Below are 9379 nucleotides of genomic sequence, written 5' to 3'. Positions count from 1 at the left end.
GAGCAACAAAATGTGCACTTCCGGTACCGGGAATCGAACCCGGGCCTCGTGGGAGAGAGCCAGGTATCCCAGCCACTAGACGACACCGGATAACGACACAAGCGCTCCTCCAACAAACACGGCAAGCGTCCACCAGCTACTTGACGACAACTGCAAAAATTAACGTTTCCACTTTGTAGAGCGGCATGCTCGGACGTATCTCGTGGAGACGAACGCCAGCAATCATGCGACCAAACTGCGCCGGTGAATGCTGTTGTTACACCACGCACTGTGCTACGACAATTTAAGAAAGCGACGCTCACGCTTCGCTGCGCTATTTCCTTGGCGGGCAATCAGTGCTCCTGTTTTCGAGACAGAAAACGTTGGCAGCGATGGGATTCGAACCCACGCCTCCGAAGAGACTGGTGCCTGAAACCAGCGCCTTAGACCGCTCGGCCACGCTACCTCCGCGACGCGGCGGTCACAGGAGCTGCGTTCTACCGCACGAGAACACACCGCAAATGCACAAAAACGAGAAGTAAAAATTGGCAGCGGTGGGATTCGAACCCACGCCTCCGAAGAGACTGGTGCCTTAAACCAGCGCCTTAGACCGCTCGGCCACGCTACCTGCGCCATCGTTCTTCGCGTCTCCAGAAACCACTGCACGACACAGTTTCCTGTTCTGCTGCGACTGGCTGCTCATTCATCGTACCTCAAACAACTGCCCCTTTCGACTATAGATTTAACCTCTCAGGCAGCTACCCACGCTCTGGGGCGGCCGAATTTCTTGTTGATAATGAAATGGTAGTGCAACCTGCGGCCTGCGGAACATGAGTGAAAAATGATGGGAGCATTGTGATTTCAAACACTGGGTGACTATCACGATTGCAGCAACTGCCAGGCAAAACCTTCAAAATTGCCGTGACCAGGATTCGAACCTGGGTTATTGCGGCCACAACGCAATGTCCTAACCACTAGACGATCACGGCCACGGAGGCACCCTCGGAAGCAGGTGTCGCGACTGCACCTGCAAGATACACAGCAAAGCTCAGCCCACTGTGTCAGACGCGATCTTCGTTATATGTATATGAGCAAATGAACGTGCCTGCGCTGTTAGGACACTTACGAGAGTGGTTAGCTGCCTGGCAATGTCTTGCAGTCCTCCAAGTCAGTTGACCACAGGTACGTGCCCCGATAAGAGGTGGACAGGTGTCGCATCTCTCTCGCCGTCACTTGTGGCCGTGATTCATACTTAACGTACATTTCTGCAAGCGTCAGCGAAGCGTCAGTCGAGCAAAGTCGGGACAAGTCGCATAAGAGGAGCAACAAAATGTGCACTTCCGGTACCGGGAATCGAACCCGGGCCTCGTGGGAGAGAGCCAGGTATCCCAGCCACTAGACGACACCGGATAACGACACAAGCGCTCCTCCAACAAACACGGCAAGCGTCCACCAGCTACTTGACGACAACTGCAAAAATTAACGTTTCCACTTTGTAGAGCGGCATGCTCGGGACGTATCTCGTGGAGACGAACGCCAGCAATCATGCGACCAAACTGCGCCGGTGAATGCTGTTGTTACACCACGCACTGTGCTACGACAATTTAAGAAAGCGACGCTCACGCTTCGCTGCGCTATTTCCTTGGCGGGCAATCAGTGCTCCTGTTTTCGAGACAGAAAACGTTGGCAGCGATGGGATTCGAACCCACGCCTCCGAAGAGACTGGTGCCTGAAACCAGCGCCTTAGACCGCTCGGCCACGCTACCTCCGCGACGCGGCGGTCACAGGAGCTGCGTTCTACCGCACGAGAACACACCGCAAATGCACAAAAACGAGAAGTAAAAATTGGCAGCGGTGGGATTCGAACCCACGCCTCCGAAGAGACTGGTGCCTTAAAACCAGCGCCTTAGACCGCTCGGCCACGCTACCTGCGCCATCGTTCTTCGCGTCTCCAGAAACCACTGCACGACACAGTTTCCTGTTCTGCTGCGACTGGCTGCTCATTCATCGTACCTCAAACAACTGCCCCTTTCGACTATAGATTTAACCTCTCAGGCAGCTACCCACGCTCTGGGGCGGCCGAATTTCTTGTTGATAATGAAATGGTAGTGCAACCTGCGGCCTGCGGAACATGAGTGAAAAATGATGGGAGCATTGTGATTTCAAACACTGGGTGACTATCACGATTGCAGCAACTGCCAGGCAAAACCTTCAAAATTGCCGTGACCAGGATTCGAACCTGGGTTATTGCGGCCACAACGCAATGTCCTAACCACTAGACGATCACGGCCACGGAGGCACCCTCGGAAGCAGGTGTCGCGACTGCACCTGCAAGATACACAGCAAAGCTCAGCCCACTGTGTCAGACGCGATCTTCGTTATATGTATATGAGCAAATGAACGTGCCTGCGCTGTTAGGACACTTACGAGAGTGGTTAGCTGCCTGGCAATGTCTTGCAGTCCTCCAAGTCAGTTGACCACAGGTACGTGCCCCCGATAAGAGGTGGACAGGTGTCGCATCTCTCTCGCCGTCACTTGTGGCCGTGATTCATACTTAACGTACATTTCTGCAAGCGTCAGCGAAGCGTCAGTCGAGCAAAGTCGGGACAAGTCGCATAAGAGGAGCAACAAAATGTGCACTTCCGGTACCGGGAATCGAACCCGGGCCTCGTGGGAGAGAGCCAGGTATCCCAGCCACTAGACGACACCGGATAACGACACAAGCGCTCCTCCAACAAACACGGCAAGCGTCCACCAGCTACTTGACGACAACTGCAAAAATTAACGTTTCCACTTTGTAGAGCGGCATGCTCGGGACGTATCTCGTGGAGACGAACGCCAGCAATCATGCGACCAAACTGCGCCGGTGAATGCTGTTGTTACACCACGCACTGTGCTACGACAATTTAAGAAAGCGACGCTCACGCTTCGCTGCGCTATTTCCTTGGCGGGCAATCAGTGCTCCTGTTTTCGAGACAGAAAACGTTGGCAGCGATGGGATTCGAACCCACGCCTCCGAAGAGACTGGTGCCTGAAACCAGCGCCTTAGACCGCTCGGCCACGCTACCTCCGCGACGCGGCGGTCACAGGAGCTGCGTTCTACCGCACGAGAACACACCGCAAATGCACAAAAACGAGAAGTAAAAATTGGCAGCGGTGGGATTCGAACCCACGCCTCCGAAGAGACTGGTGCCTTAAACCAGCGCCTTAGACCGCTCGGCCACGCTACCTGCGCCATCGTTCTTCGCGTCTCCAGAAACCACTGCACGACACAGTTTCCTGTTCTGCTGCGACTGGCTGCTCATTCATCGTACCTCAAACAACTGCCCCTTTCGACTATAGATTTAACCTCTCAGGCAGCTACCCACGCTCTGGGGCGGCCGAATTTCTTGTTGATAATGAAATGGTAGTGCAACCTGCGGCCTGCGGAACATGAGTGAAAAATGATGGGAGCATTGTGATTTCAAACACTGGGTGACTATCACGATTGCAGCAACTGCCAGGCAAAACCTTCAAAATTGCCGTGACCAGGATTCGAACCTGGGTTATTGCGGCCACAACGCAATGTCCTAACCACTAGACGATCACGGCCACGGAGGCACCCTCGGAAGCAGGTGTCGCGACTGCACCTGCAAGATACACAGCAAAGCTCAGCCCACTGTGTCAGACGCGATCTTCGTTATATGTATATGAGCAAATGAACGTGCCTGCGCTGTTAGGACACTTACGAGAGTGGTTAGCTGCCTGGCAATGTCTTGCAGTCCTCCAAGTCAGTTGACCACAGGTACGTGCCCCGATAAGAGGTGGACAGGTGTCGCATCTCTCTCGCCGTCACTTGTGGCCGTGATTCATACTTAACGTACATTTCTGCAAGCGTCAGCGAAGCGTCAGTCGAGCAAAGTCGGGACAAGTCGCATAAGAGGAGCAACAAAATGTGCACTTCCGGTACCGGGAATCGAACCCGGGCCTCGTGGGAGAGAGCCAGGTATCCCAGCCACTAGACGACACCGGATAACGACACAAGCGCTCCTCCAACAAACACGGCAAGCGTCCACCAGCTACTTGACGACAACTGCAAAAATTAACGTTTCCACTTTGTAGAGCGGCATGCTCGGGACGTATCTCGTGGAGACGAACGCCAGCAATCATGCGACCAAACTGCGCCGGTGAATGCTGTTGTTACACCACGCACTGTGCTACGACAATTTAAGAAAGCGACGCTCACGCTTTGCTGCGCTATTTCCTTGGCGGGCAATCAGTGCTCCTGTTTTCGAGACAGAAAACGTTGGCAGCGATGGGATTCGAACCCACGCCTCCGAAGAGACTGGTGCCTGAAACCAGCGCCTTAGACCGCTCGGCCACGCTACCTCCGCGACGCGGCGGTCACAGGAGCTGCGTTCTACCGCACGAGAACACACCGCAAATGCACAAAAACGAGAAGTAAAAATTGGCAGCGGTGGGATTCGAACCCACGCCTCCGAAGAGACTGGTGCCTTAAACCAGCGCCTTAGACCGCTCGGCCACGCTACCTGCGCCATCGTTCTTCGCGTCTCCAGAAACCACTGCACGACACAGTTTCCTGTTCTGCTGCGACTGGCTGCTCATTCATCGTACCTCAAACAACTGCCCCTTTCGACTATAGATTTAACCTCTCAGGCAGCTACCCACGCTCTGGGGCGGCCGAATTTCTTGTTGATAATGAAATGGTAGTGCAACCTGCGGCCTGCGGAACATGAGTGAAAAATGATGGGAGCATTGTGATTTCAAACACTGGGTGACTATCACGATTGCAGCAACTGCCAGGCAAAACCTTCAAAATTGCCGTGACCAGGATTCGAACCTGGGTTATTGCGGCCACAACGCAATGTCCTAACCACTAGACGATCACGGCCACGGAGGCACCCTCGGAAGCAGGTGTCGCGACTGCACCTGCAAGATACACAGCAAAGCTCAGCCCACTGTGTCAGACGCGATCTTCGTTATATGTATATGAGCAAATGAACGTGCCTGCGCTGTTAGGACACTTACGAGAGTGGTTAGCTGCCTGGCAATGTCTTGCAGTCCTCCAAGTCAGTTGACCACAGGTACGTGCCCCGATAAGAGGTGGACAGGTGTCGCATCTCTCTCGCCGTCACTTGTGGCCGTGATTCATACTTAACGTACATTTCTGCAAGCGTCAGCGAAGCGTCAGTCGAGCAAAGTCGGGACAAGTCGCATAAGAGGAGCAACAAAATGTGCACTTCCGGTACCGGGAATCGAACCCGGGCCTCGTGGGAGAGAGCCAGGTATCCCAGCCACTAGACGACACCGGATAACGACACAAGCGCTCCTCCAACAAACACGGCAAGCGTCCACCAGCTACTTGACGACAACTGCAAAAATTAACGTTTCCACTTTGTAGAGCGGCATGCTCGGGACGTATCTCGTGGAGACGAACGCCAGCAATCATGCGACCAAACTGCGCCGGTGAATGCTGTTGTTACACCACGCACTGTGCTACGACAATTTAAGAAAGCGACGCTCACGCTTCGCTGCGCTATTTCCTTGGCGGGCAATCAGTGCTCCTGTTTTCGAGACAGAAAACGTTGGCAGCGATGGGATTCGAACCCACGCCTCCGAAGAGACTGGTGCCTGAAACCAGCGCCTTAGACCGCTCGGCCACGCTACCTCCGCGACGCGGCGGTCACAGGAGCTGCGTTCTACCGCACGAGAACACACCGCAAATGCACAAAAACGAGAAGTAAAAATTGGCAGCGGTGGGATTCGAACCCACGCCTCCGAAGAGACTGGTGCCTTAAACCAGCGCCTTAGACCGCTCGGCCACGCTACCTGCGCCATCGTTCTTCGCGTCTCCAGAAACCACTGCACGACACAGTTTCCTGTTCTGCTGCGACTGGCTGCTCATTCATCGTACCTCAAACAACTGCCCCTTTCGACTATAGATTTAACCTCTCAGGCAGCTACCCACGCTCTGGGGCGGCCGAATTTCTTGTTGATAATGAAATGGTAGTGCAACCTGCGGCCTGCGGAACATGAGTGAAAAATGATGGGAGCATTGTGATTTCAAACACTGGGTGACTATCACGATTGCAGCAACTGCCAGGCAAAACCTTCAAAATTGCCGTGACCAGGATTCGAACCTGGGTTATTGCGGCCACAACGCAATGTCCTAACCACTAGACGATCACGGCCACGGAGGCACCCTCGGAAGCAGGTGTCGCGACTGCACCTGCAAGATACACAGCAAAGCTCAGCCCACTGTGTCAGACGCGATCTTCGTTATATGTATATGAGCAAATGAACGTGCCTGCGCTGTTAGGACACTTACGAGAGTGGTTAGCTGCCTGGCAATGTCTTGCAGTCCTCCAAGTCAGTTGACCACAGGTACGTGCCCCGATAAGAGGTGGACAGGTGTCGCATCTCTCTCGCCGTCACTTGTGGCCGTGATTCATACTTAACGTACATTTCTGCAAGCGTCAGCGAAGCGTCAGTCGAGCAAAGTCGGGACAAGTCGCATAAGAGGAGCAACAAAATGTGCACTTCCGGTACCGGGAATCGAACCCGGGCCTCGTGGGAGAGAGCCAGGTATCCCAGCCACTAGACGACACCGGATAACGACACAAGCGCTCCTCCAACAAACACGGCAAGCGTCCACCAGCTACTTGACGACAACTGCAAAAATTAACGTTTCCACTTTGTAGAGCGGCATGCTCGGGACGTATCTCGTGGAGACGAACGCCAGCAATCATGCGACCAAACTGCGCCGGTGAATGCTGTTGTTACACCACGCACTGTGCTACGACAATTTAAGAAAGCGACGCTCACGCTTTGCTGCGCTATTTCCTTGGCGGGCAATCAGTGCTCCTGTTTTCGAGACAGAAAACGTTGGCAGCGATGGGATTCGAACCCACGCCTCCGAAGAGACTGGTGCCTGAAACCAGCGCCTTAGACCGCTCGGCCACGCTACCTCCGCGACGCGGCGGTCACAGGAGCTGCGTTCTACCGCACGAGAACACACCGCAAATGCACAAAAACGAGAAGTAAAAATTGGCAGCGGTGGGATTCGAACCCACGCCTCCGAAGAGACTGGTGCCTTAAACCAGCGCCTTAGACCGCTCGGCCACGCTACCTGCGCCATCGTTCTTCGCGTCTCCAGAAACCACTGCACGACACAGTTTCCTGTTCTGCTGCGACTGGCTGCTCATTCATCGTACCTCAAACAACTGCCCCTTTCGACTATAGATTTAACCTCTCAGGCAGCTACCCACGCTCTGGGGCGGCCGAATTTCTTGTTGATAATGAAATGGTAGTGCAACCTGCGGCCTGCGGAACATGAGTGAAAAATGATGGGAGCATTGTGATTTCAAACACTGGGTGACTATCACGATTGCAGCAACTGCCAGGCAAAACCTTCAAAATTGCCGTGACCAGGATTCGAACCTGGGTTATTGCGGCCACAACGCAATGTCCTAACCACTAGACGATCACGGCCACGGAGGCACCCTCGGAAGCAGGTGTCGCGACTGCACCTGCAAGATACACAGCAAAGCTCAGCCCACTGTGTCAGACGCGATCTTCGTTATATGTATATGAGCAAATGAACGTGCCTGCGCTGTTAGGACACTTACGAGAGTGGTTAGCTGCCTGGCAATGTCTTGCAGTCCTCCAAGTCAGTTGACCACAGGTACGTGCCCCGATAAGAGGTGGACAGGTGTCGCATCTCTCTCGCCGTCACTTGTGGCCGTGATTCATACTTAACGTACATTTCTGCAAGCGTCAGCGAAGCGTCAGTCGAGCAAAGTCGGGACAAGTCGCATAAGAGGAGCAACAAAATGTGCACTTCCGGTACCGGGAATCGAACCCGGGCCTCGTGGGAGAGAGCCAGGTATCCCAGCCACTAGACGACACCGGATAACGACACAAGCGCTCCTCCAACAAACACGGCAAGCGTCCACCAGCTACTTGACGACAACTGCAAAAATTAACGTTTCCACTTTGTAGAGCGGCATGCTCGGGACGTATCTCGTGGAGACGAACGCCAGCAATCATGCGACCAAACTGCGCCGGTGAATGCTGTTGTTACACCACGCACTGTGCTACGACAATTTAAGAAAGCGACGCTCACGCTTCGCTGCGCTATTTCCTTGGCGGGCAATCAGTGCTCCTGTTTTCGAGACAGAAAACGTTGGCAGCGATGGGATTCGAACCCACGCCTCCGAAGAGACTGGTGCCTGAAACCAGCGCCTTAGACCGCTCGGCCACGCTACCTCCGCGACGCGGCGGTCACAGGAGCTGCGTTCTACCGCACGAGAACACACCGCAAATGCACAAAAACGAGAAGTAAAAATTGGCAGCGGTGGGATTCGAACCCACGCCTCCGAAGAGACTGGTGCCTTAAACCAGCGCCTTAGACCGCTCGGCCACGCTACCTGCGCCATCGTTCTTCGCGTCTCCAGAAACCACTGCACGACACAGTTTCCTGTTCTGCTGCGACTGGCTGCTCATTCATCGTACCTCAAACAACTGCCCCTTTCGACTATAGATTTAACCTCTCAGGCAGCTACCCACGCTCTGGGGCGGCCGAATTTCTTGTTGATAATGAAATGGTAGTGCAACCTGCGGCCTGCGGAACATGAGTGAAAAATGATGGGAGCATTGTGATTTCAAACACTGGGTGACTATCACGATTGCAGCAACTGCCAGGCAAAACCTTCAAAATTGCCGTGACCAGGATTCGAACCTGGGTTATTGCGGCCACAACGCAATGTCCTAACCACTAGACGATCACGGCCACGGAGGCACCCTCGGAAGCAGGTGTCGCGACTGCACCTGCAAGATACACAGCAAAGCTCAGCCCACTGTGTCAGACGCGATCTTCGTTATATGTATATGAGCAAATGAACGTGCCTGCGCTGTTAGGACACTTACGAGAGTGGTTAGCTGCCTGGCAATGTCTTGCAGTCCTCCAAGTCAGTTGACCACAGGTACGTGCCCCGATAAGAGGTGGACAGGTGTCGCATCTCTCTCGCCGTCACTTGTGGCCGTGATTCATACTTAACGTACATTTCTGCAAGCGTCAGCGAAGCGTCAGTCGAGCAAAGTCGGGACAAGTCGCATAAGAGGAGCAACAAAATGTGCACTTCCGGTACCGGGAATCGAACCCGGGCCTCGTGGGAGAGAGCCAGGTATCCCAGCCACTAGACGACACCGGATAACGACACAAGCGCTCCTCCAACAAACACGGCAAGCGTCCACCAGCTACTTGACGACAACTGCAAAAATTAACGTTTCCACTTTGTAGAGCGGCATGCTCGGGACGTATCTCGTGGAGACGAACGCCAGCAATCATGCGACCAAACTGCGCCGGTGAATGCTGTTGTTACACCACGCACTGTGCTAC

General features: G+C 54.1%; 21 non-coding genes across 21 annotated transcripts; all 21 read right to left on the bottom strand.

Moving 5' to 3' along the window:
• Positions 1-363: 363 nt before the first annotated feature.
• On the bottom strand, positions 364-445 carry Trnal-cag (transfer RNA leucine (anticodon CAG)). Its single transcript has one exon. It is a non-coding gene; the product is annotated as a tRNA-Leu (tRNA).
• An 80-nt stretch (positions 446-525) lies between these two features.
• Positions 526-607, bottom strand: Trnal-aag (transfer RNA leucine (anticodon AAG)). The gene has a single exon. It is a non-coding gene; the product is annotated as a tRNA-Leu (tRNA).
• A 289-nt stretch (positions 608-896) lies between these two features.
• Trnah-gug (transfer RNA histidin (anticodon GUG)) lies at positions 897-968 on the bottom strand. Its single transcript has one exon. It is a non-coding gene; the product is annotated as a tRNA-His (tRNA).
• A 695-nt stretch (positions 969-1663) lies between these two features.
• Trnal-cag (transfer RNA leucine (anticodon CAG)) lies at positions 1664-1745 on the bottom strand. Its single transcript has one exon. It is a non-coding gene; the product is annotated as a tRNA-Leu (tRNA).
• An 80-nt stretch (positions 1746-1825) lies between these two features.
• Positions 1826-1908, bottom strand: Trnal-uaa (transfer RNA leucine (anticodon UAA)). The gene has a single exon. It is a non-coding gene; the product is annotated as a tRNA-Leu (tRNA).
• A 289-nt stretch (positions 1909-2197) lies between these two features.
• Trnah-gug (transfer RNA histidin (anticodon GUG)) lies at positions 2198-2269 on the bottom strand. The gene has a single exon. It is a non-coding gene; the product is annotated as a tRNA-His (tRNA).
• A 696-nt stretch (positions 2270-2965) lies between these two features.
• On the bottom strand, positions 2966-3047 carry Trnal-cag (transfer RNA leucine (anticodon CAG)). The gene has a single exon. It is a non-coding gene; the product is annotated as a tRNA-Leu (tRNA).
• An 80-nt stretch (positions 3048-3127) lies between these two features.
• Positions 3128-3209, bottom strand: Trnal-aag (transfer RNA leucine (anticodon AAG)). Its single transcript has one exon. It is a non-coding gene; the product is annotated as a tRNA-Leu (tRNA).
• A 289-nt stretch (positions 3210-3498) lies between these two features.
• Trnah-gug (transfer RNA histidin (anticodon GUG)) lies at positions 3499-3570 on the bottom strand. The gene has a single exon. It is a non-coding gene; the product is annotated as a tRNA-His (tRNA).
• Positions 3571-4265: 695 nt separating this feature from the next.
• On the bottom strand, positions 4266-4347 carry Trnal-cag (transfer RNA leucine (anticodon CAG)). Its single transcript has one exon. It is a non-coding gene; the product is annotated as a tRNA-Leu (tRNA).
• An 80-nt stretch (positions 4348-4427) lies between these two features.
• Trnal-aag (transfer RNA leucine (anticodon AAG)) lies at positions 4428-4509 on the bottom strand. The gene has a single exon. It is a non-coding gene; the product is annotated as a tRNA-Leu (tRNA).
• Positions 4510-4798: 289 nt separating this feature from the next.
• On the bottom strand, positions 4799-4870 carry Trnah-gug (transfer RNA histidin (anticodon GUG)). The gene has a single exon. It is a non-coding gene; the product is annotated as a tRNA-His (tRNA).
• A 695-nt stretch (positions 4871-5565) lies between these two features.
• Positions 5566-5647, bottom strand: Trnal-cag (transfer RNA leucine (anticodon CAG)). Its single transcript has one exon. It is a non-coding gene; the product is annotated as a tRNA-Leu (tRNA).
• Positions 5648-5727: 80 nt separating this feature from the next.
• Trnal-aag (transfer RNA leucine (anticodon AAG)) lies at positions 5728-5809 on the bottom strand. Its single transcript has one exon. It is a non-coding gene; the product is annotated as a tRNA-Leu (tRNA).
• A 289-nt stretch (positions 5810-6098) lies between these two features.
• On the bottom strand, positions 6099-6170 carry Trnah-gug (transfer RNA histidin (anticodon GUG)). Its single transcript has one exon. It is a non-coding gene; the product is annotated as a tRNA-His (tRNA).
• Positions 6171-6865: 695 nt separating this feature from the next.
• Trnal-cag (transfer RNA leucine (anticodon CAG)) lies at positions 6866-6947 on the bottom strand. The gene has a single exon. It is a non-coding gene; the product is annotated as a tRNA-Leu (tRNA).
• An 80-nt stretch (positions 6948-7027) lies between these two features.
• On the bottom strand, positions 7028-7109 carry Trnal-aag (transfer RNA leucine (anticodon AAG)). The gene has a single exon. It is a non-coding gene; the product is annotated as a tRNA-Leu (tRNA).
• Positions 7110-7398: 289 nt separating this feature from the next.
• Positions 7399-7470, bottom strand: Trnah-gug (transfer RNA histidin (anticodon GUG)). The gene has a single exon. It is a non-coding gene; the product is annotated as a tRNA-His (tRNA).
• A 695-nt stretch (positions 7471-8165) lies between these two features.
• On the bottom strand, positions 8166-8247 carry Trnal-cag (transfer RNA leucine (anticodon CAG)). Its single transcript has one exon. It is a non-coding gene; the product is annotated as a tRNA-Leu (tRNA).
• Positions 8248-8327: 80 nt separating this feature from the next.
• On the bottom strand, positions 8328-8409 carry Trnal-aag (transfer RNA leucine (anticodon AAG)). Its single transcript has one exon. It is a non-coding gene; the product is annotated as a tRNA-Leu (tRNA).
• Positions 8410-8698: 289 nt separating this feature from the next.
• Trnah-gug (transfer RNA histidin (anticodon GUG)) lies at positions 8699-8770 on the bottom strand. The gene has a single exon. It is a non-coding gene; the product is annotated as a tRNA-His (tRNA).
• Between the last annotated feature and the right edge of the window lie 609 nt (positions 8771-9379).

Source organism: Schistocerca cancellata, unplaced genomic scaffold (assembly GCF_023864275.1).
Source record: "Schistocerca cancellata isolate TAMUIC-IGC-003103 unplaced genomic scaffold, iqSchCanc2.1 HiC_scaffold_579, whole genome shotgun sequence".
Classification (NCBI taxonomy): Eukaryota; Metazoa; Arthropoda; class Insecta; order Orthoptera; family Acrididae; genus Schistocerca; species Schistocerca cancellata.
The sequence above is the reverse complement of the archived record's forward strand: the minus strand, read 5'-3'. Positions and strand labels throughout refer to the sequence as shown.